At 46.3% G+C, this 21,208-nt stretch overlaps 1 long non-coding RNA gene across 1 annotated transcript in view; it reads right to left on the reverse strand.

Annotated features, from left to right (window-relative positions):
- The window catches only part of LOC136786538 (uncharacterized), an 82,219-nt gene that overhangs the window by 49,351 nt on the left and 11,660 nt on the right, over positions 1 to 21,208 (reverse strand). Inside the window, exon 4 of the long non-coding RNA XR_010825457.1 lies at positions 1 to 20,530. This exon is cut by the window's left edge and continues 13,061 nt beyond it. This is a non-coding gene — a long non-coding RNA (uncharacterized lncRNA). The remainder of the gene's footprint in view (positions 20,531 to 21,208) is intronic.

Below are 21,208 nucleotides of genomic sequence, written 5' to 3' on the forward strand. Positions count from 1 at the left end.
ATTCCATGTTTTAAAGTTTCATGTGCAAGGCAACCATCCTGGGCTTTAGGAGAGACGTGTGGGAGTGACAGAGCTACAAACAAAGTAATAGAAACTGTTACATAATATTGCATACAAAAGAGAAGAAAACCACATCAATGGAAAATAAGGCTCTCTCAAGTCAGGGATTAAAAAGGTTTATATATCATTTTACCTGTGTTCATGTGTATATACATACAATGAAGGGTCTGATTTTCTACTACTTCCCATACCCAAATCTTCATGTAAAATTATTACATCAGCTCTATATTCATTCTCATTGTCATTCTACAGCTATACAATGCAAACTAGCTGTGGGACAGTAGAACTAGATATAAAAATAGAAACTCAACAGCTTCAACAAGTTCAACATTTGGTTGCTTAAGGATATGTCTTATAAAGCCTATAGCTCTCTCTCTGCATCAGTGCTTCTCTTCCTTCAACCTTCTTTGATATTGTCTTCTTAACAAGAAAGCCATCATCTTATGATTTTCCGTTGAAATATTATTCTCTTCTCTGGTACCTTCACGAAGCTGTCAGGAAAGCGACTATCCCCATAATACCCTTAAAAGACTGGACAGTCATTTGAAGGATGCTTTCTGCATCTGACATTTCCCAAACACTTTGTAAAGAACGTGAAAAGGAGTAAAAATGGTTTCCACTGAATCTCCTGGGACTGGATAGGTTTAGACATTCAAAGGCTCTGACAGCTGGTCAAAAGTCACATGTCAACCACAATAAGCTAACCCATTTGGCTCAAAAACAAAGAATATACAGAAAATTGCCACCACAGTCAGTTAAATAATAAAAACACAGCAAACCATTTGGAAATTTTCTAAGACCTTTCATTTTGCAAATATTTTGCAAACCTCAGAAAACAATCAAAGTTCAAAAACAAAGGTTTTGCCACCAGTTATTTTTGTTGGCTGCAATAAATGAGGCAACAATAAAGCTTGGCTCCAGCATACTTCAGGCATCAAAAACATGCATCTCACCAACCACTGAACTTAGGACAATTGTAAATAAACCTTGAACAATTTGCAAGGGAAGAAACTTAACTCACATCCCCTTGTTCCCTCCCCTCAGTGCCTTATCTAAAATCTCGGTTGTGGATTTGGGAATTTTAGAAGGAAAGAAGGAAAGAAATTGAATTTTTTAATCAGCCACACTAAATCATACAAAAAGCATCTTACAAAAAGTTCTAAGCTTTTCCCAGTGAACCTGAATTGACAAGTTCACCTGTATTTCTCATTCCTTTTGATTCTTCTCTTTTCTTCAACACACAGAAAAGATAGCACATACTCTTCAGACAGTCTAATATTTTTTTAATCAAAAGGAAATTAAAGAAGAGGCAATGATGTACATTCCTTCTGGGGAAAGTAGAAGCCTCATTCCTAGCCTGTCTTAAAATAGCCTGATTGAACTACAATATTTGCATTACAATTCTGGGTCAGCTGCACCATGGGATTATGCGTGCAGATCAGAGGGGTGTTTAGGTTTTTATTTTCAGCCTTGTAGATTTTTCACATTATATCCATTCTCTGCACATTCCTCTTGACATTACGTATCAGTGCCGTTTGGAACAATCTGAGAGATTTACTCCCTAGATATCTGAAGTAGGAAACAGGGCCTACAGCAGTTTTATGCATTGGAAGTGGAAATCTTTGCTGCAGAAATCTCTCTGTATCAGGTGTCAAAGCAGACAAAAAAGCCTTTGATTCTTTTCAAACACTGACTCACATTCTGATATTCTCGACTTCTCTATCAAATCACAGTAGTCCTCACTACAGTACTCTGGATTTTACCTGGACTATGTAAAACGAGCACCAAATAATGCTTAGGAGGTGCCATTTGGGAGAAAGTCTTGCCTGCCAACCATACCTGAACAAAGATTTCCTACAGCTCAGCATAAGGTCCCAATTCATTTGACTTTCTTCACATACTGGATGTCAAACTGTCAACACAGCTTTTGTCAGGATAATTTGCAAACATTCACTGGATAATTCTTGATCTGATGGCAAGCCTCGTTGGACAGTTCATACATACAGTTCAGGCTGGGCTCCTTCGTTACACGGATCAGATATTGTCCCATTCTTCTTCTGGCAGCAGTGATTCGAAGTAATGCGCAGACCTTGTAAACGCCCACCTACAGAGATCTACGTTTCATACTTATCTCCCTTTCCCACTTTGTGTGTAAGAAGCAGAGCACTTGTTGATCTCAAAGAGAAATTTTAAGTATTAATTAAAGCTATTTAAAAACAATCCTTGAAAGGGGCTGCACGAGTATGAAATACTATTATGTGCCATAGGCTGAAACAGGAAACAAATCCAGGCAATTACAAAAACCAGAGAGAGAAGAGACTGCCTAGTCCTTAATCCTCATCAGTGCAGCAATTACGGTATTCTACGAATGTTATTCAGTCTTAGTCAGTGACTGTACCTCTGTCATATTTCTTAGAAATGGGCTCCTCTGTACGCTGACTCATTCTCAAGAACAAATTTCATCATCTCATTTTACCTCTAGAAGTTACACTCTTTTGTATCATCTTTAATGGTTTTTCCCTAGGGTTTTATGCTGCATGTTCTGGGGTTTATTTTGCACAGCATTTGAGACCTTCTGAAACATTTCAGGTTATCAGGCCATTTCCCTCTTACATTTCTCTTCCAAGCTGTACGTAAAAAACTCTTCTGATTTGCCTTCACGAATCAAATGTCCAGGTGTTTCATCCTTTGAGCTGATGCTGATAAGAATTTACCCATGTTAAGGAGGAGACCGGTGACACCCACCGTGGCTGCACCGAGGGCAGATTGTGCCTAACAAATTTGGTGGCCTTCTACGATGGGGTTACTGCACTGGTGGAGAGAGGAAGAGCAACTGACAACATCTGCCTGGACTTCTGCAAAGTATTTCACGCTGTCCCCCACGCTATCCTTGACTCTAAATTGAAGAGACAAGGATTTGATGGATGGACCACTCGATGGGTAAGGAATCGGCTGGATGGTCGCACTCAAAGAGTTGTGGTCAGCAGCTCAATGTCCTGGCGGAGATCAGCAACGAGTCGTGCTCCTAAGGGCTCAGGACTGGGACCGGCGCTGTTTAACATCTTTGTTGGTGACATGGACAGTGAGATCGAGTGCACCCTCAGCTAGTTTGCCAGTGACATCAAGCTGTGCAGTGTGGTCAACTTGCTGCAGGGAAGGGATCCCATCCAGAGGGACCTGGGCAGGCCTGAGAGGTGGGCCTGTGCAACCTCATGAGGTTCAGCAAGGCCAAGTGCAAGGTCCCACATCTGGGCCGGTGCAATCCCAAGCACAAATCCAGGCTGGGCAGAGAATGGATTGAGAGCAGCCCAGAGGAGAAGGACCCGGGGGTGTTGGTTGACGAGAAGCTCCACATGAGCCGGCAATGTGCGCTTGCAGCCCAGAAAGCCAACCGTATCGTGGGCTGGACCAAAAGCAGCATGGCCAGCAGGGTGAGGGAGAAACATTCCATGTTTCTATGGTTCGACGCTGAGCAGTTGTTTGAACACACCACCTGCTGAATCAATGGTTTTAGAACGTCTGTAACAGGGAACAGAGCAACAGGGATTTTTCAGGGAAGGTCACGTCCGTTTAATGCTTACACCCAGCTGATGTACTCTGTGTTATGTTGTTGTTGATTTTTGCATCCTGATTTGGGTCATCAGCTTGGAAATCAGGAAGCATACTGGATCATGGGTCTTATGTTGCAGCACATGAAAGTAAGGCAGAAGAAGGAAAGGTTCTTCCATGAGCACGTCCTTCAGTGTTCTGCTGAGGTTTGAGAAGATGCAGAAAAAGGGACTGGGGGCTTCTTATGTAACCATTGGCACAGAAGAGTGGTTTTGTGATTTGTTTTTGAAACATTTGTAAAAAGAAAGAAAGTGTCACACAGTGTCATAGTATGTCCTAGAGAGTCACAAAGTGTTAGAGAGTCAGAGTATCCCAGGACTCAAGACGAGAGTCCCCCACAAACGCCATTGCTAGCAGCACCCACAGGCACTGCTGTCAGCTCTCTTTTGAGTCAGACTCAGACATTGTCTGTGGAACAGTCACGGCTTTTATTTTTCTTTTAATTGTAGCCTATGTAAGCCCTGCTAGTGGTGCCGGGGGGGTACCAGAAACATGTGCTGGGGCTGGAGAGCTACTGAAGAACGTGCTGCAGGTGAGGATGGCCCATTGTGATGTCCCCAGCGATGGACTGGGACATCCCAGGGGCGATGTCCCCTACTGGGGGGTGGCGATGTGCCCGGCAACTGTCTGTGACATCCCGCTGATGCGCTGGAACGTCTCCAGGCAATGGTTTATGACTGTGTGGCCCTCACGGCTTAAATCTGGGCACAGCGGCTCAGCCCAGCGGTTTGTGCCTCCCCTCTATCCGAGCGTTTTTGCGAGGACTGGAGCGAGGACTAAGGCGTGCCTTGGGTCTGGAACGTGCTCACGTCTCCAGAGCCACTTCTCGTTTTCTCCCAGCCCTGTTCCCAACAGGCAGCCGGGACATCCAGGAGGAGCACCTGCAGCAGCAGAGGTGAGTTGCATGTGGACACGTCGCGCTGGCAGCAGGGGGTTCCTCCTTGAGGGACCCTCCCCAGGCCAGAGAATGACTGTGACCCCTCTCTTCCTCTTCCAGAGTGACACCCGCTGCTGCAGCTCCTGTACCTGGGAGGATATTGTCACCTGCTTCCTCCCAGCCCACCACAGCTGGTGGTAAGCATGGCCGCGGCACTGGACACCCGCTGCCCCATATGTCTGGACACCTGGGGCAGCGCCGCGTTCACCATGCCGTGCTGCCACCAGTTTTGCTATCCATGCATCCGGCGGTGGGCGGACAGCAAGCCCCAGTGCCCCCTCTGTAAGCAGAGAATAACATCTATAGTGCACTCGGTGCAGGCTGATGATGAGTTCGAGGAGCTCGTCATCAGCCCGTCGGCAGTGGCATCAGCCGACAGCCCGCCTGTCCAGGCACCCAGCCCCCTGGTTGGCGGCCTCCCCGCGGACACCTGGGGCCAACTTTTCCGGCGGCACCCTGCTCTCCTCCGGCCCCTGCTCTCCTGGGTGCACCGGGAGCTGAGGCGCGTCTTCGGGGCACAGCGTTCTCAGGCGCTGATCCTGGAGAACGCCATCATGGAGAGCCTGCACCTCTTTGGGCTTGAAGAAGAGCTCCTAGTCCAGCTGGTGGAGCTCGACCTCAGCCACCACGCGGCGACGTTTGTGAGTCAGCTCTTGGAAGTCGCCGCGCAGCGGTGCAGCAGGGAGGCCCACCGCCTGCTGGGACTGAACGCTCCACCTGCAGCCCAGCAACGGGAGGCCAGCCCCGGTCCAGGACCATCCGGTCACGGAGGGGTGGCTCCTCCACCTGTCCCAGCACCCTCTCCCCAGCCCGCCAGCTCCAGCGGGGATGAGGTGCCCGCAAGTTCCAGAGGCGGCCTTCGAGGGACTCCCAGCCACCCTCACTCCACCCCTGCTGCGGTCCCCATGGAGCAGGCAGCACCTCCAGAGGAGCCGCAGGAGGCTGCACCAGGTCCCTCCAGCGCCAGGCAGGGCACAGGCTGCCCACCTGGGGGGCCCCGGCGAGCCCCCAAGAGGAAGAACAGCTCCTCGCAGGCCTCCACACCAACAAAGAAGAGGCCACCCCGCCGGCAGTAGAGGACCTACAAAGACCAGGGCCGGACAGCAGCTGGGGGACACGCCGGCCCCAAAGGACCCAAACGTCATCAGGGTCCTATTCCACCACACAGAGTCCAAATAAAATCATAAAATCACAGAAAACGTGTCAGTGTTGCAAACAGCACAGTGGTCATTGCCATCCCCGCCCCTGCTGCTTTCTCCTCTCTTTCCTGATACCGTGCCCACTTTTCGTACAAACTTGGCTAATTTTCCTTAGCCGCCACTTAAATCTTCAACCTGAACTTCAGTATTTTCCCCTGTCAACTTGCTTGACATGGGTCTTTACTTTGAGTGTTTGTTTGGTAGATAATATACATTCTACAAGAAGAAAAAAGAGATTTTTTGTTGAAGGTACATAGGTATGTACACAAAACAACTCTCTTTTCTATTTCCTCTGTTTCTGTTTCTGTCTCTCTCACTCTTGTACCCACAGCTACTGTGTTAAGACCCAAGATGGAAAAGCCACAGTTAACTCCCCAGCATACAACAGTAACAGCATTTCATGTATATTAATGAAGATTCATTAAACATCTTTCACTGTGACTGAGCAAAACAGTGTTTGAAACCCATAAGTTATTTAGAGAGACAGAGAGTAATATAGAAATAAACACAACAACAATCTGAACAAGCCAAGGGCAACAGAGAGATTTTTCACTTCCTTTCTGCTAGCATCTGTAATGAAGAGAATGTATCAGAAGTCTCATCAGGTTCTACATGCTGACTGTGAATAGGATACTCTTGAGTACTTTTTTATCGTTTAATTGTGTTTAGTGTTATTGTTGCTAATACCCACTTAGAAGCACAGAATTAAAATGTTTTTTTGTTACCACTATCATATTTTTCTGTTTGCCAGACTGATTATTTAGTCTTCATTTCTAATGGGACTTGAAAGGAATATGATGTGCAATTTGTTTGTACACAAGCTTTTTCCTCGGTGTCTCAATTGAGCATTGCCCAAGGTGGTTTAGTAGTTAACTTTCACTCCCTCTGCTGGCTCTCAGGCATCAGAGCAGAAGATATTGTTTTGTTTAGGTCCTACAAAAATAAAATGTGTTTACTATTGATTTTATATAAATATAATGGTAGCATTTAAAGGAAATTCCTGACACGTTAAAACTGATCTGTGTATACACTGTGTTCATGTACTTTGCAAGTTCTTTGAATCTTTTGGTCTCCCTTTTTTGGGCCTTCCAATTCACTCTTCGGTGGTCCTAAACAGCCATGTGGACAGCCAAAGTCTAGCAGCCCAGCAGTCAACCTTTAACGCAGAATCATGGAGTAAAACATCCCGAGTTGGAAGGGACCCACAAGGATCATTGAGTCCAACTCAATAATCCACAAAGCTCCACAAAGAACCACCCAAAAAGCAGACCACATGTATGAGGGCACTGTCCATACGCTCCTTGAACCCCATCAGGCTCGGTGCCGCGAGTACGTCCATGGGGAGCCTGTCCCAGTGCCCGACTATCCTCTCGGTGCAGAACCTTTTTCCTAACACCCAGCCTGACCCTCCCGTCCCAGCTCCATGCCATTCCCTCCGGTCCTGTCGGTGTCGCCAGAGAGCAGAGCTCAGCGCCCGCCCCTCTGGTCCCCTCACGAGGAAGCTGCAGGTCGCCATGAGGCCTCCCCTCAGCCGCCTCTTCCTCCGGATGAGCAAACCAAGGAACCTCAGCCACTCCTCCTGCATCTATTCCTCCAGACCCTTCACCACCTTCGTAACGCTCCCTTAGGCACTAATTGGTTTATGCCCTTCTTATATTGCGGCACCAAAACTGTATAGAGTGCTCAAGGTGAGACTGTACCAGGCAGAGCAGGGTGGGACGATCCCTTCCCTCGACGGGCTGGGAGTGCTGTGCCTGAGGCCCCCCAGGGCATGGTTGGCCCTTTTGGTTGCCAGGGCACACTGCTGACTGCTTTTCAACTTGCCATCAGCAGAAACCCAAAGGTCCATGAGCCGCCAATGGGCCCTTGTGGCCAAGAAGGCCAACAGTAGCCTGGGGTGCAGTGGGAAGAGTGCTGCCAGCAGGGCCAGGGAGGGGATCCTGCTTCTGCCCCTCTGCTCAGCCCTGGGGAGGCCACACCCGGAGCGCTGCGTCCAGTTCTGGGCTCCCCAGCACGAGAGGGCCATGGAGCTGCTGGAGCGAGTCCAGCTGAGATGAGGGGACTGCAGCATCTGTCCTGCGAGGGGAGGCTGGGAGAGCTGGGCCTGCTCAGCTTGGAGGAGAGAAGACTGAGAGGGGATCTCATCAATATGTACAAATATCACAAGGGAGGGTGTCAAGAGGCTGAGGCAAGACTCATTTTGGTGGTGCCCAGCGACAGGACAAGAGGCAACGGGCACAAACTGAGACAGAGGAAGTTCCAGCTCAATATGAGAGGACATTTGGTTACCATGAGGCTGACAGACCACTGGAACTGGCCACATTATACCCATTCTCTGCACATTCCTCTTGACATTACGTATCAGTGCCGTTTGGAACAATCTGAGAGATTTACTCCCTAGATATCTGAAGTAGGAAACAGGGCCTACAGCAGTTTTATGCATTGGAAGTGGAAATCTTTGCTGCAGAAATCTCTCTGTATCAGGTGTCAAAGCAGACAAAAAAGCCTTTGATTCTTTTCAAACACTGACTCACATTCTGATATTCTCGACTTCTCTATCAAATCACAGTAGTCCTCACTACAGTACTCTGGATTTTACCTGGACTATGTAAAACGAGCACCAAATAATGCTTAGGAGGTGCCATTTGGGAGAAAGTCTTGCCTGCCAACCATACCTGAACAAAGATTTCCTACAGCTCAGCATAAGGTCCCAATTCATTTGACTTTCTTCACATACTGGATGTCAAACTGTCAACACAGCTTTTATCAGGATAATTTGCAAACATTCACTGGATAATTCTTGATCTGCTGGCAAGCCTCGTTGGACAGTTCATACATACAGTTCAGGCTGGGCTCCTTCGTTACACGGATCAGATATTTTCCCATTCTTCTTCTGGCAGCAGTGATTCGAAGTAATGCGCAGACCTTGTAAACGCCCACCTACAGAGATCTACGTTTCATACTTATCTCCCTTTCCCACTTTGTGTGTAAGAAGCAGAGCACTTGTTGATCTCAAAGAGAAATTTTAAGTATTAATTAAAGCTATTTAAAAACAATCCTTGAAAGGGGCTGCACGAGTATGAAATACTATTATGTGCCATAGGCTGAAACAGGAAACAAATCCAGGCAATTACAAAAACCAGAGAGAGAAGAGACTGCCTAGTCCTTAATCCTCATCAGTGCAGCAATTACGGTATTCTACGAATGTTATTCAGTCTTAGTCAGTGACTGTACCTCTGTCATATTTCTTAGAAATGGGCTCCTCTGTACGCTGACTCATTCTCAAGAACAAATTTCATCATCTCATTTTACCTCTAGAAGTTACACTCTTTTGTATCATCTTTAATGGTTTTTCCCTAGGGTTTTATGCTGCATGTTCTGGGGTTTATTTTGCACAGCATTTGAGACCTTCTGAAACATTTCAGGTTATCAGGCCATTTCCCTCTTACATTTCTCTTCCAAGCTGTACGTAAAAAACTCTTCTGATTTGCCTTCACGAATCAAATGTCCAGGTGTTTCATCCTTTGAGCTGATGCTGATAAGAATTTACCCATGTTAAGGAGGAGACCTGTGACACCCACCGTGGCTGCACCGAGGGCAGATTGTGCCTAACAAATTTGGCGGCCTTCTACGATGGGGTTACTGCACTGGTGGAGAGAGGAAGAGCAACTGACAACATCTGCCTGGACTTCTGCAAAGTATTTCACGCTGTCCCCCATGCTATCCTTGACTCTAAATTGAAGAGACAAGGATTTGATGGATGGACCACTCGATGGGTAAGGAATCGGCTGGATGGTCGCACTCAAAGAGTTGTGGTCAGCAGCTCAATGTCCTGGTGGAGATCAGCAACAAGTCGTGCTCCTAAGGGCTCAGGACTGGGACCGGCGCTGTTTAACATCTTTGTTGGTGACATGGACAGTGAGATCGAGTGCACCCTCTGCAAGTTTGCCAATGACATCAAGCTGTGCAGTGTGGTCAACTTGCTGCAGGGAAGGGATCCCATCCAGAGGGACCTGGGCAGGCCTGAGAGGTGGGCCTGTGCAACCTCATGAGGTTCAGCAAGGCCAAGTGCAAGGTCCCACATCTGGGCCGGTGCAATCCCAAGCACAAATCCAGGCTGGGCAGAGAATGGATTGAGAGCAGCCCAGAGGAGAAGGACCCGGGGGTGTTGGTTGACGAGAAGCTCCACATGAGCCGGCAATGTGCGCTTGCAGCCCAGAAAGCCAACCGTATCGTGGGCTGGACCAAAAGCAGCATGGCCAGCAGGGTGAGGGAGAAACATTCCATGTTTCTATGGTTCGACGCTGAGCAGTTGTTTGAACACACCACCTGCTGAATCAATGGTTTTAGAACGTCTGTAACAGGGAACAGAGCAACAGGGATTTTTCAGGGACGGTCACGTCCGTTTAATGCTTACACCCAGTTGATGTACTCTGTGTTATGTTGTTGTTGATTTTTGCATCCTGATTTGGGTTATCAGCTTGGAAATCAGGAAGCATACTGGATCATGGGTCTTATGTTGCAGCACATGAAAGTAAAGCAGAAGAAGGAAAGGTTCTTCCATGAGCACGTCCTTCAGTGTTCTGCTGAGGTTTGAGAAGATGCAGAAAAAGGGACTGGGGGCTTCTTATGTAACCATTGGCACAGAAGAGTGGTTTTGTGATTTGTTTTTGAAACATTTGTAAAAAGAAAGGAAGTGTCATACAGTGTCATAGTATGTCCTAGAGAGTCACAAAGTGTTAGAGTGTCAGAGTATCCCAGGACTCAAGGCGAGAGTCCCCCACAAACGCCATTGCTAGCAGCACCCACAGGCACTGCTGTCAGCTCTCTTTTGAGTCAGACTCAGACATTGTCTGTGGAACAGTCACGGCTTTTATTTTTCTTTTAATTGTAGCCTATGTAAGCCCTGCTAGTGGTGCCGGGGGGGTACCAGAAACATGTGCTGGGGCTGGAGAGCTACTGAAGAACGTGCTGCAGGTGAGGATGGCCCATTGTGATGTCCCCAGCGATGGACTGGGACATCCCAGGGGCGATGTCCCCTACTGGGGGGTGGTGATGTGCCCGGCATCTGTCTGTGACATCCCACTGATGCGCTAGAACGTCTCCAGGCGATGGTTTATGACTGTGTGGCCCTCACGGCTTAAATCTGGGCACAGCGGCTCAGCCCAGCGGTTTGTGCCTCCCCTCTATCCGAGCGTTTTTGCGAGGACTGGAGCGAGGACTAAGGCGTGCCTTGGGTCTGGAACGTGCTCACGTCTCCAGAGCCACTTCTCGTTTTCTCCCAGCCCTGTTCCCAACAGGCAGCTGGGACATCCAGGAGGAGCACCTGCAGCAGCAGAGGTGAGTTGCATGTGGACACGTCGCGCTGGCAGCAGGGGGTTCCTCCTTGAGGGACCCTCCCCAGGCCAGAGAATGACCGTGACCCCTCTCTTCCTCTTCCAGAGTGACACCCGCTGCTGCAGCTCCTGTACCTGGGAGGATATTGTCACCTGCTTCCTCCCAGCCCACCGCAGCTGGTGGTAAGCATGGCCGCGGCACTGGACACCCGCTGCCCCATATGTCTGGACACCTGGGGCAGCGCCGCGTTCACCATGCCGTGCTGCCACCAGTTTTGCTATCCATGCATCCGGCGGTGGGCGGACAGCAAGCCCCAGTGCCCCCTCTGTAAGCAGAGAATAACATCTATAGTGCACTCGGTGCAGGCTGATGATGAGTTCGAGGAGCTCGTCATTAGCCCGTCGGCAGTGGCATCAGCCGACAGCCCGCCTGTCCAGGCACCCAGCCCTCTGGTGGGCGGCCTCCCCGCGGACACCTGGGGCCAACTTTTCCGGCGGCACCCTGCTCTCCTCCGGCCCCTGCTCTCCTGGGTGCGCCGGGAGCTGAGGCGCGTCTTCGGGGCACAGCGTTCTCAGGCGCTGATCCTGGAGAACGCCATCATGGAGAGCCTGCACCTCTTTGGGCTTGAGGAAGAGCTCTTAGTCCAGCTGGTGGAGCTCGACCTCAGCCACCACGCGGCGACGTTTGTGAGTCAGCTCTTGGAAGTCGCCGCGCAACGGTGCAGCAGGGAGGCCCACCGCCTGCTGGGACTGAACGCTCCACCTGCAGCCCAGCAACGGGAGGCCAGCCCCGGACCAGGACCATCCGGTCACGGACGGGTGGCTCCTCCACCTGTCCCAGCACCCTCTCCCCAGCCCGCCAGCTCCAGCGGGGATGAGGTGCCCGCAAGTTCCAGAGGCGGCCTTCGAGGGAATGGCAGCCGCCCTCACTCCCCCCCTGCTGCAGTCCCCATGGAGCAGGCAGCACCTCCAGAGGAGCCGCAGGAGGCTGCACCAGGTCCCTCCAGCGCCAGGCAGGGCACAGGCTGCCCACCTGGGGGGCCCCGGCGAGCCCCCAAGAGGAAGAACAGCTCCTCGCAGGCCTCCACACCAACAAAGAAGAGGCCACCCCGCCGGCAGTAGAGGACCTACAAAGACCAGGGCCAGACAGCAGCTGGGGGACACGCCGGCCCCAAAGGACCCAAACGTCATCAGGGTCCTATTCTACCACACAGAGTCCAAATAAAATCATAAAATCACAGAAAACGTGTCAGTGTTGCAAACAGCACAGTGGTCATTGCCATCCCCGCCCCTGCTGCTTTCTCCTCTCTTTCCTGATGCCGTGCCCACTCTTAGTACAAACTTGGCTAATTTTCCTTAGGCCAATGGTATTCACAGTTTTACAGGCCGACGGTAGCCTGGGGTGCAGTGGGAAGAGTGTTGCCAGCAGGGCCAGGGAGGGGATCCTGCCTCTGCCCCTCTGCTCAGCCCTGGGGAGGCCGCACCCGGAGCGCTGCGTCCAGTTCTGGGCTCCCCAGCACGAGAGGGCCATGGAGCTGCTGGAGCGAGTCCAGCTGAGATGAGGGGACTGCAGCATCTGTCCTGCGAGGGGAGGCTGGGAGAGCTGGGCCTGCTCAGCTTGGAGGAGAGAAGACTGAGAGGGGATCTCATCAATATGTACAAATATCACCAGGGAGGGTGTCAAGAGGCTGAGGACAGACTCCTTTTGGTGGTGCCCAGCAACAGGACAAGAGGCAACGGGCACAAACTGAGACACAGGAAGTTCCAGGTGGATATGAGAGGGCATTTGGTTACCGTGAGGGTGACAGAGCACTGGAACTGGCTGCCTAGAGAAGCCATGGAGTCTCCTTCTCTGGAGATATTCAAAACCCACTTGGATGTTATCCAGTGCAACATGCTCTGGTTGAGCCTGCTGGGCAGGGGGGTTGGGCCAGGTGATGTCCAGAGGTCACTTCCAACATCAGCCATGCTGTGATTCTGTGATCCCTTTCCACGGGTCTGCCCTCCAGCCAAGCGTCCCCACATCTGTACATACAGACAGGGTTGCACTGTCCTAGGTGCAGAATCTGGCACTTGCTCTTGTTAAACTTCACGTGGCTGGATATTGGCCAGCCCTATGATCTGTTAAGATCTCTCTGCAAGGCCTCTCTGTCCTCAAGGGAGTCAACAGCTCCTCCTAATTTAGTATCATCTGAAAACTTACTCAGTGTGCATTCGACTCCCACATCTAGATCATACATAAAAACATTAAAGAGAATGGGCCCTAAAATTGAGAGCCCTGGGAAACCTCACTGGTGACCGGCCACCTGTATTCATTGCCAGTCTCAAGTTTAATGTCAGAGTGGGCATCTTAATCAGAGCTTAACTAAAGAAAGAATATATTTGACATAGTTATCAGCCAAGACTATGAACATCTTTTGGAGAAAATCAGCAAAGATTTTTAAATAAGTGTGAAATGTGGATGATAGGCAAACTAACAGCAGGTAGAAGCAGTAGACCAATTAATCCCTTGAACAGGAAGGGGAGCTCAAATTGAAAGATTCAGTTATGCACACCTACAAAAATGTGTTGCCAACAGCAAACATTATTCCTGATGATAATACCAGGAGCCCTTAGCCCATCATCCACGGCTTTTTTTTTTTCTTTTCTCTAATATCTGTGGAATTAGTGCATATAGAAACAAGGGTACTCTCAACCACTTTGCAGCATTATGGAAAAACAACCTCACTATCCGCATCTAAAATACAAAGGTCTTTTTCAACCTTACAGCTGGCCTTTCTGCTCTTCCATCATCAGAGTTGACACAGCTGACAAGTTTATCTATCTTAACAGTACTCTCCCTAGCTCAGCAGTAATTGCTGACAAGTATCTCTGCTTTCAAAACAAGCTGAATACTCGGTTTTCTGCAAAATCATGTCTGGAGCAATCACAGGATCACTCACCCTGAATCTGTGTTTGAAGAGTCTGGTTTTATTTCTGCTCTCCTTCATGGTCCTCCGCAGAACTCCCGTCTCTGACGGTGAAGCCTGTTCCCCCAGTGCTGCCTGCGCACGAGTCTGGGAATCTGCTGACGAGACTGTGCAAGAAGCATTGAACTTCCATCTCACAGCAGGATCTCACCTTGTACTGAAACTTTCCTAAAACCTTATAGACGCTGAAAGCCCTCCCCAGAATTTGTCAGGTCAGTACCAGTAACACCACTAAAAAAGACTTCACATCAAGAGATGTGAACAGAAATCTATTACAATATTCTCTCAGTATCTATGGCAAAATGCAGACAACCTGGTGGCTAACAGAGAGAAGAGAAAGCTGAAAAAGAATCAATTAGCACCTTCTTGACACTCAAAATTCACATCTGTTCCTCCTAGGTGGTCTGTTTCCAAATGGCAGTATGCAGAGATTGTGAAAGTAAAAATTGTTTAGTCGCATTGAAAGTGCGATCACTGCCAGCTACAACAATCAATAATAACAGAAAAGCTTCCAGTAGCTACGAAAGCTGAGTGCCACAAAGAGCTGCCTAGAGACAAAGGTTATGATAATGACAAATAGACCTAATGCATTCTGTTCAGAGAAAAGCGAAAGCCTGACACATACACATACACATTTTTAAGAATGGCATAAAGCGTTACTGAAAGATTACAAAGAGTCATCAAATGAAAAATAATTATAAGGAGACCGTTACTATTAAAAATGTTTTTTCAGCTCTAAAGGTGATACCATCAGAAGTCAGCCTTCCTCAGGATTTCTGAGCTTTTTCTGAGAAAGTCTAGAAAATATTTTGAGCTTGAAGAAAACAAACATCATTTGACTACAGGTCTCTCAATAATATTCCAAGAGAGACGTCTTCAGAGAACATCTACGTGTATCCACGAATGGTCCCTGTTGTTGTTCCCTGTGTTGAGTGGCTTTATGAGAGACATGCATGCAGTGAGATATTGTTTAGAGATGTCATTAATATTTCTAATATTAGTGTCACCTGGCAGGCCAGTGTCCCCTGCCTGCAGTGGCTGCTCCTGCAAGGTGACCTTCTGCTCTTGTGAAGTGGAAGTAACATGATCTCTGCGAAAACGCACAGCACAGCTGAGAAAGTCATTAGAGAGCTAGAACTGCAACTACCAAGAGTTGAAGAGCTTTTCGTTTAATATATTAAATGAAGCCTCCTTGAGGTAAAAAAAATACAAAAAATTAAACTATCTCCCAGATGAACCAAATGTCACATGGGACTCTATGGGTATGTAAACAGGTAGAAAGTGCCTGTCATTTCTTTGGGCCGAACATAGACCCAAAGGTCATATATTCGTCAGACCCTAGGGTCTACGACACTGACAAGCATGCATTAAGAAAAAATTGTGCCTGAAAGGAAGTGCAATTAAATGCACTGCTGCTTTACACAAGTGTGGAGTGCAACCTGAATTAGCTGGCATATTCTGGCAGTCTAATGCATTTGTATGGGTGATGTTCCACTGAAGACTACTGTCAGACTTCCATGTATTGGCATAAATGCTGGGAAAGTCGTGCTCAGCATTTACCTTGGCTCCACAGGATCCATACAGAAGCGTGTGCCAAGATGGGAACAGGCCAAATTTGTAATCTAAGCAGTTTAGAAACAGCCCTTTCTAGATTTCAGTCATTTTAATCTCATTGAACTGTACTTTGAATGTACTTGAACTGTTTCCACCTTGGAGTAAGAACTCCTTCTGCATCTAACTGGACAGATACACAGGAGTAAGAAAGACGCATAAGGATAAACTTTTCAAGCCTTCTCCTACTCTGTCTATAGCAGATGGATAGAGTTGGGGCATAACAAATTATGCACCACCACAATAAACCCAGGACTTTACCCAAAGGTATAACCTAGTCTAAAACCTGCATTTTGATCCCCCACTCTTTCAGCTGTCCTCTCAATTGCCTGCCGCAGTTGGAAACTTTGTGGAGTCTGGGACACAGGCTTTATGTTCTCCAGAATTCTGCAGTTTTCTGCAACTAAATTGAACGTGTATGAACTGAGGGATCCTCCTGCTTCTCTTTAATGAAACAAGTCATAAACCATGGTCCCTGTGAAGACCCAGGATGCCAGTCTCAAGTCTTTTTTACTATACAGTGTAGAGCCCACTGAGAAGATAAGATGTGGACAGATGAGAAAGACCTTCTCAGTTCCATTTTCCATGTATTGTATCATTCCAAACACTGCATGTCACAGCTTCATTCTAGCAGAATTAACTCTAACGAGGAAGAGATTTCAGTTAATTATTCTGCTTTTTCAATACTTGATTTGTGCTGAAAATAAAGTTAGAGACATTGAATGTATGGATTTTTCTGATATAGGTAAGAAACATAGCTGGAACACTCAGCAAAACCATAAGCCCCACAAATCAGAAACCAGAAACAGGACTGCCGTGCTTAACGGCAGGTCTGGCCAATAATTTCAGCCGAAAAACAAATTTGCAAGGATCAAATTACAGTGTCAAAAAAAAATCCAAATCCACATTTTCAGACTAGCCACTCCATCCTGCACTCTTAATTTGAATTCTTCTAGACTTCATAATTATTGTAATAGTCACTTTTTTTTAAAACTCACAACAGAACAATAAAGGGTTAACAGCCAAAGATTTAAGGGCCTACCTAAGTAACCAGGGGAACATTGGATTTCCCAACCTGAGGGAAAATTTAAAGCATGGATTACTTCCTGAAATCTGCTCAAAATAAAATAAAAATAGCAGTAATTTTGACGAAGAAAAAAAGGAAAAAAAAAAGGTTGTTTCTTCCCAGTGATCCTTGAAGAGCAGAGCAGTGCAGTGGAAGGGAAGGGAAGCCAGCACTTGGCTTGTAGTGCATTAGTGCTCTATCACCTCTACTGCCAAAGCGAACCATTACTTACTAAAAGTGCTCTCTAGACAGGCCCCTACTGGGACAGCGTACCCATCACTTTCTGAAGGGTAGTTTGGAGGATTCCTCCCTTTTTGTTGGACAGTCCCCTGGGTTTCTAAACCTCATGCATTATGGATAGGATCTTAATGGAGACTGGCTGCATAAGCACTGCTTGCTGAGCCTCTCAGCTCAAGACAGCCATTGCTGCTCTGTGCTTTCCACTTTCCTTCCATCTTCTGTATGCCAATTAGGCTCTAATTTGATTTCTGTTCTATCTGTATGAACCCCATTAAAACCCAATTCTGCTTATTACCAACAGCTTTCTTTAAATGAAACTACTTTCCCTCTAAGGATTCTCCCAGATTCAGAGGCAAATCAATCCGCAATTACCCAATGTGTTGCCAGCCCATGCCACTTGGACTGTACCCCGCTTTGCATTAAAAGCGAGCCTCCAGCTCACCGCCACCTCCTTGGCACTTTGCAACCTGCCACGATGCCATCCATCTTTGCCTTACCAGATCAATAACGACAATTCTTGTACATAAATACCCTCAAATTACTTCTCTCTACAGTAACACAACGCCGGCGTATTCTCTGTAGTACTGGGTACACAGACATTAGCTCTAATGGTGGTCTCTGCAAATGCACCAATGATTTAACTTCTGAGGGAAAAGAAACTTGCTTATAAAATATTTGTCAGTATCAATAGGCAATTAATATCAAATAGCCTCTTAATGAAGAGTCTCCCAGATTATAATGAAGCTTTGTAGCTGTGTCCTAATCTTCTTTAGCTAAGAAACTTGGGATATTATAAACATTATGGAATCTCACTGTTGCTACAGACATAGAGGAATATGAGTGGGTGCGTGTCTTCTCTTAACAGAAAAGAAAGGGGCAGAACAGAAATAATTTTCTTTCAGAACACAAACAACCACAGTTTTGTATGACTCCTTGGAAAAGAAATAGCTTCAAGAGGGTGCACTGAGGCTCTCTTCGTCATGTCTTTTCCCTGTGAAGATAATAGCTGTTAAAAACAGGAAGCTGGTGTTTTGAAAATTGTATCAGTGTAGCTTCATAATAGACAACAAAATTTTCTACCCTCCACGAACAGATGATCTACTCCTTCCTCTTTTCTGGTTAGCCTTCCCTGTTCTTTACTTCAAGTAGATATGAAAACTCTGTTAAAAGGTTGTACATTTCCACAAACAATTGCTAACAGAAGGTACTTCAGATTTGGGGAAGATTTTACAATGACAGAACTGTCTTTAAAATCAGGGAGGTCTGAGTAATACTTGAACTCCAGTACATTGATGCTGAGGTTGTTTCAAAAGACAATGAGGACTGATGTCAACATGAGGTTTTCTCTCCCCGGGAAGGCTCTACTGAGAGAATGCTGATTCCCTAACACCTTCCCACGTTGAAGCTGGAAGAACCAGGGGCTTCACAGAATGAGCTCAGATGGAAGTGGTTTTGCTGACATATTACCTGCTGACGGGTGTGTTTTATTCATAATATTCTTGTCACAAGTAAAGTAGGTGCGGAAAAAGCATAATGTGGTATTTTCCTTTTCCTTTCTAGTTCTCGCCTGAAGGTTTCTACAAGGAGAGATTTCCCTTGTAATCATCCCCATATAAGGCCAGCAGTTGAAACATTCCAGGTTGTTATGTACAAATGATATCTAGTTTTTCCTGATAGCTGCTCTGATTTTTTGTCTGGAACTTATCCAAGAAGAAGGAACAGAGTCAGACTAAAATTACTAAGAAGCCACAACAGAGATATAGAAAGTAATTAAAACTTATTTCATATCTAGAAACAGTGACCTCTTCAGAGCAAGAATATATCTGGCTATTTTAAGAATTGTAGCAGGCCTTTGTTGAGCTGCATAAATGAGTAGCACTTATATATACAACAGATAATAATAAATATAATGATATTTTATAAAGTATGCACATAAAATGGTAGCATGATAAACTGCAAAAACTGGCAATAAATCCTATTTTTCATTCAACCCTTGCCACCTCACCTGTGCTCTGTATGCTAACTCTCTTCTCCAAGGATTTATCCTATTCCAGAATCTAGAAACAGTTTGAAAAACAGCTGCTGCTTCAAATATAGAATGTGAAAAGCTGCCAGAAGAGTGGTTTCCTTTCTTTTTTTTTTCTTTTTTTTTTTAATCTTCCTCTAGTTACACAGGTTCAAAGTGTAAGATGGATAGCAGTCACTCTTGCATTTATGTTAAACTTAAAGGTCTGTTGCCCTAGTCTACCAGGGCTGGAAATGGGTGCTTTAAACCAGCTGGCCCACTGGTGTCAAGTTTGGGGAAAGGTGTAAATCCTGAGAAAGGAGAAACAAAGCAATCACAAAGCACTTCCTTTTAGCTGTTGGTTCTAGCTAAACAAAACTTCCTGCTCGCATAATGTTGCAGAAACACAGGACTGCTGCTTTTTTCCACTTATGAACAACAAAACTTGGTTTTAACTGTGGCTTCAGCCTCTGGGCATCAGAAAAGTTCATCTGAGTTCAGAACAGGGTAGGAAGCTGTATTTACTGTTGGGAAATCCTGGGTAGAAATACACTGTTTGTGTGCTCTGTAACGCATACACACAGAGCTTAATATATCTGGGACATGTAAAACCTTCTCTGCAGCTTGCTGGAAGCAGTACCCACTGCTCCGGCCAGGCTGCTGGACTGCTCAAAATCCAGGATAAAATCCTCAAATACCATCCAAGTAATATATTTTTGGAAAAAAAAAAAAAAAGACTTAGCCAAGATGATACACTATGTGATTGTTCTGAGATGAGGAGGTAATACTCTAGGTACTCTTCAGCTTAGGCAAGGTCAACTAAATGAGTCCGAGTTTCCCTAGAGTCACTGTTTTTTTTTTCTTATTTCTCTTCACTGACCATCATCACTGTTTCTTTCTTAAATCTTTTGACAGCCAAAGACCTTATATCCTCATGGATATGTATGGCACAGACTTCCTACTATTATAGTATAGCTCCCTGGGTGAGTTTTTTTACACTGGAACAAACATATCCACACGGTGAGATACGCTGGAAGAGCCAGAGCAAAAGAATTACACCCCTGGGGGCAGGTAGGTCTGTGGAAGTTTCTGTGTGGACAAGGCCAGGAAGAGAGACTGGCTTCACCACCCGGCCTAATAAAAACACAGTTAACTCACTCTTTTCTCTATAGCTGGTAGCAAAGGAAGTCTTTATGTATTCTTAAAAACTTTCAGATGCATAATGTCTGCCTGGACTACACCAACAAACACCACCACAGAGTCAACCAAGTTCTAATGAAATCTAAAATACCAGTTTCTACATCTGATGGATTTTTAGGTAACATCCTTACGATCAAACACAATGGTACATTTAAAATATGCAAATAAACATACATTTTAGTACCTCTGTGCACTATTGCCTGGCACTGTGGATGAGTCACCTCGGAATGAGGAGGCTGCAGAAGAGAAGGGTTGGATAGCACAGTTTGCTGGAGAGCACAGCACGGCTTGGGAAGTTCTGTAGGCACAAAAGGCAAACAGTAATGTCAAGCAGATGGCTAAAAACAGGAACCAAATGAGAAAGAATAAAAAAAAGAAAAAAAAGTTGCTTGAGAAACACACACACACATTTATAAGGTCTCACCGGCAAACCAGGACAATGACTCTTTGTACAAGGGAAATATATTACACAACATAAAGCCATATCACTCGCCACACAAAGCTGCATTAAATGAATCCACTGATTAATAAATCAGACATCAAGAACTACAAAAAATTGTCCAGGAACTCTTAATGCTGTATCCTTCAACTGTGCACATAAATGACATACTATTGTTTCAAGTGGTCAGAATCATATCATATGTAAATATCATAAGCCCTTAATAGCAAAGAGCCTATGCAGATTCTTTTTTTAGCCTAAATGGTAAGAGACTTTGCTTTTGGAACAGGACAGTTCAAATTCTATCTCCAGTTAACCACAAAGCCCCAAGTGACTATAAAATGCAGTAGTGACATCTGTACAGTTTCAGAGGCCACAGATTGTTTCCATATTCTAATTACTACATCTCATTACAATGAAGAAAAATCACTTCTTTTTTTGAGTCGCAGATGTGAAAGGAAGATCTTGTGGTTAAAGGATTCACAGAACTCAGAGGCCTACATTTTTTCTCTTTCCAACTAAATTGCAGACTTCCAG

The sequence above is a fragment of the Anser cygnoides genome, chromosome 17 (genome assembly GCF_040182565.1).
Source record: "Anser cygnoides isolate HZ-2024a breed goose chromosome 17, Taihu_goose_T2T_genome, whole genome shotgun sequence".
NCBI classification, from domain to species: Eukaryota; Metazoa; Chordata; class Aves; order Anseriformes; family Anatidae; genus Anser; species Anser cygnoides.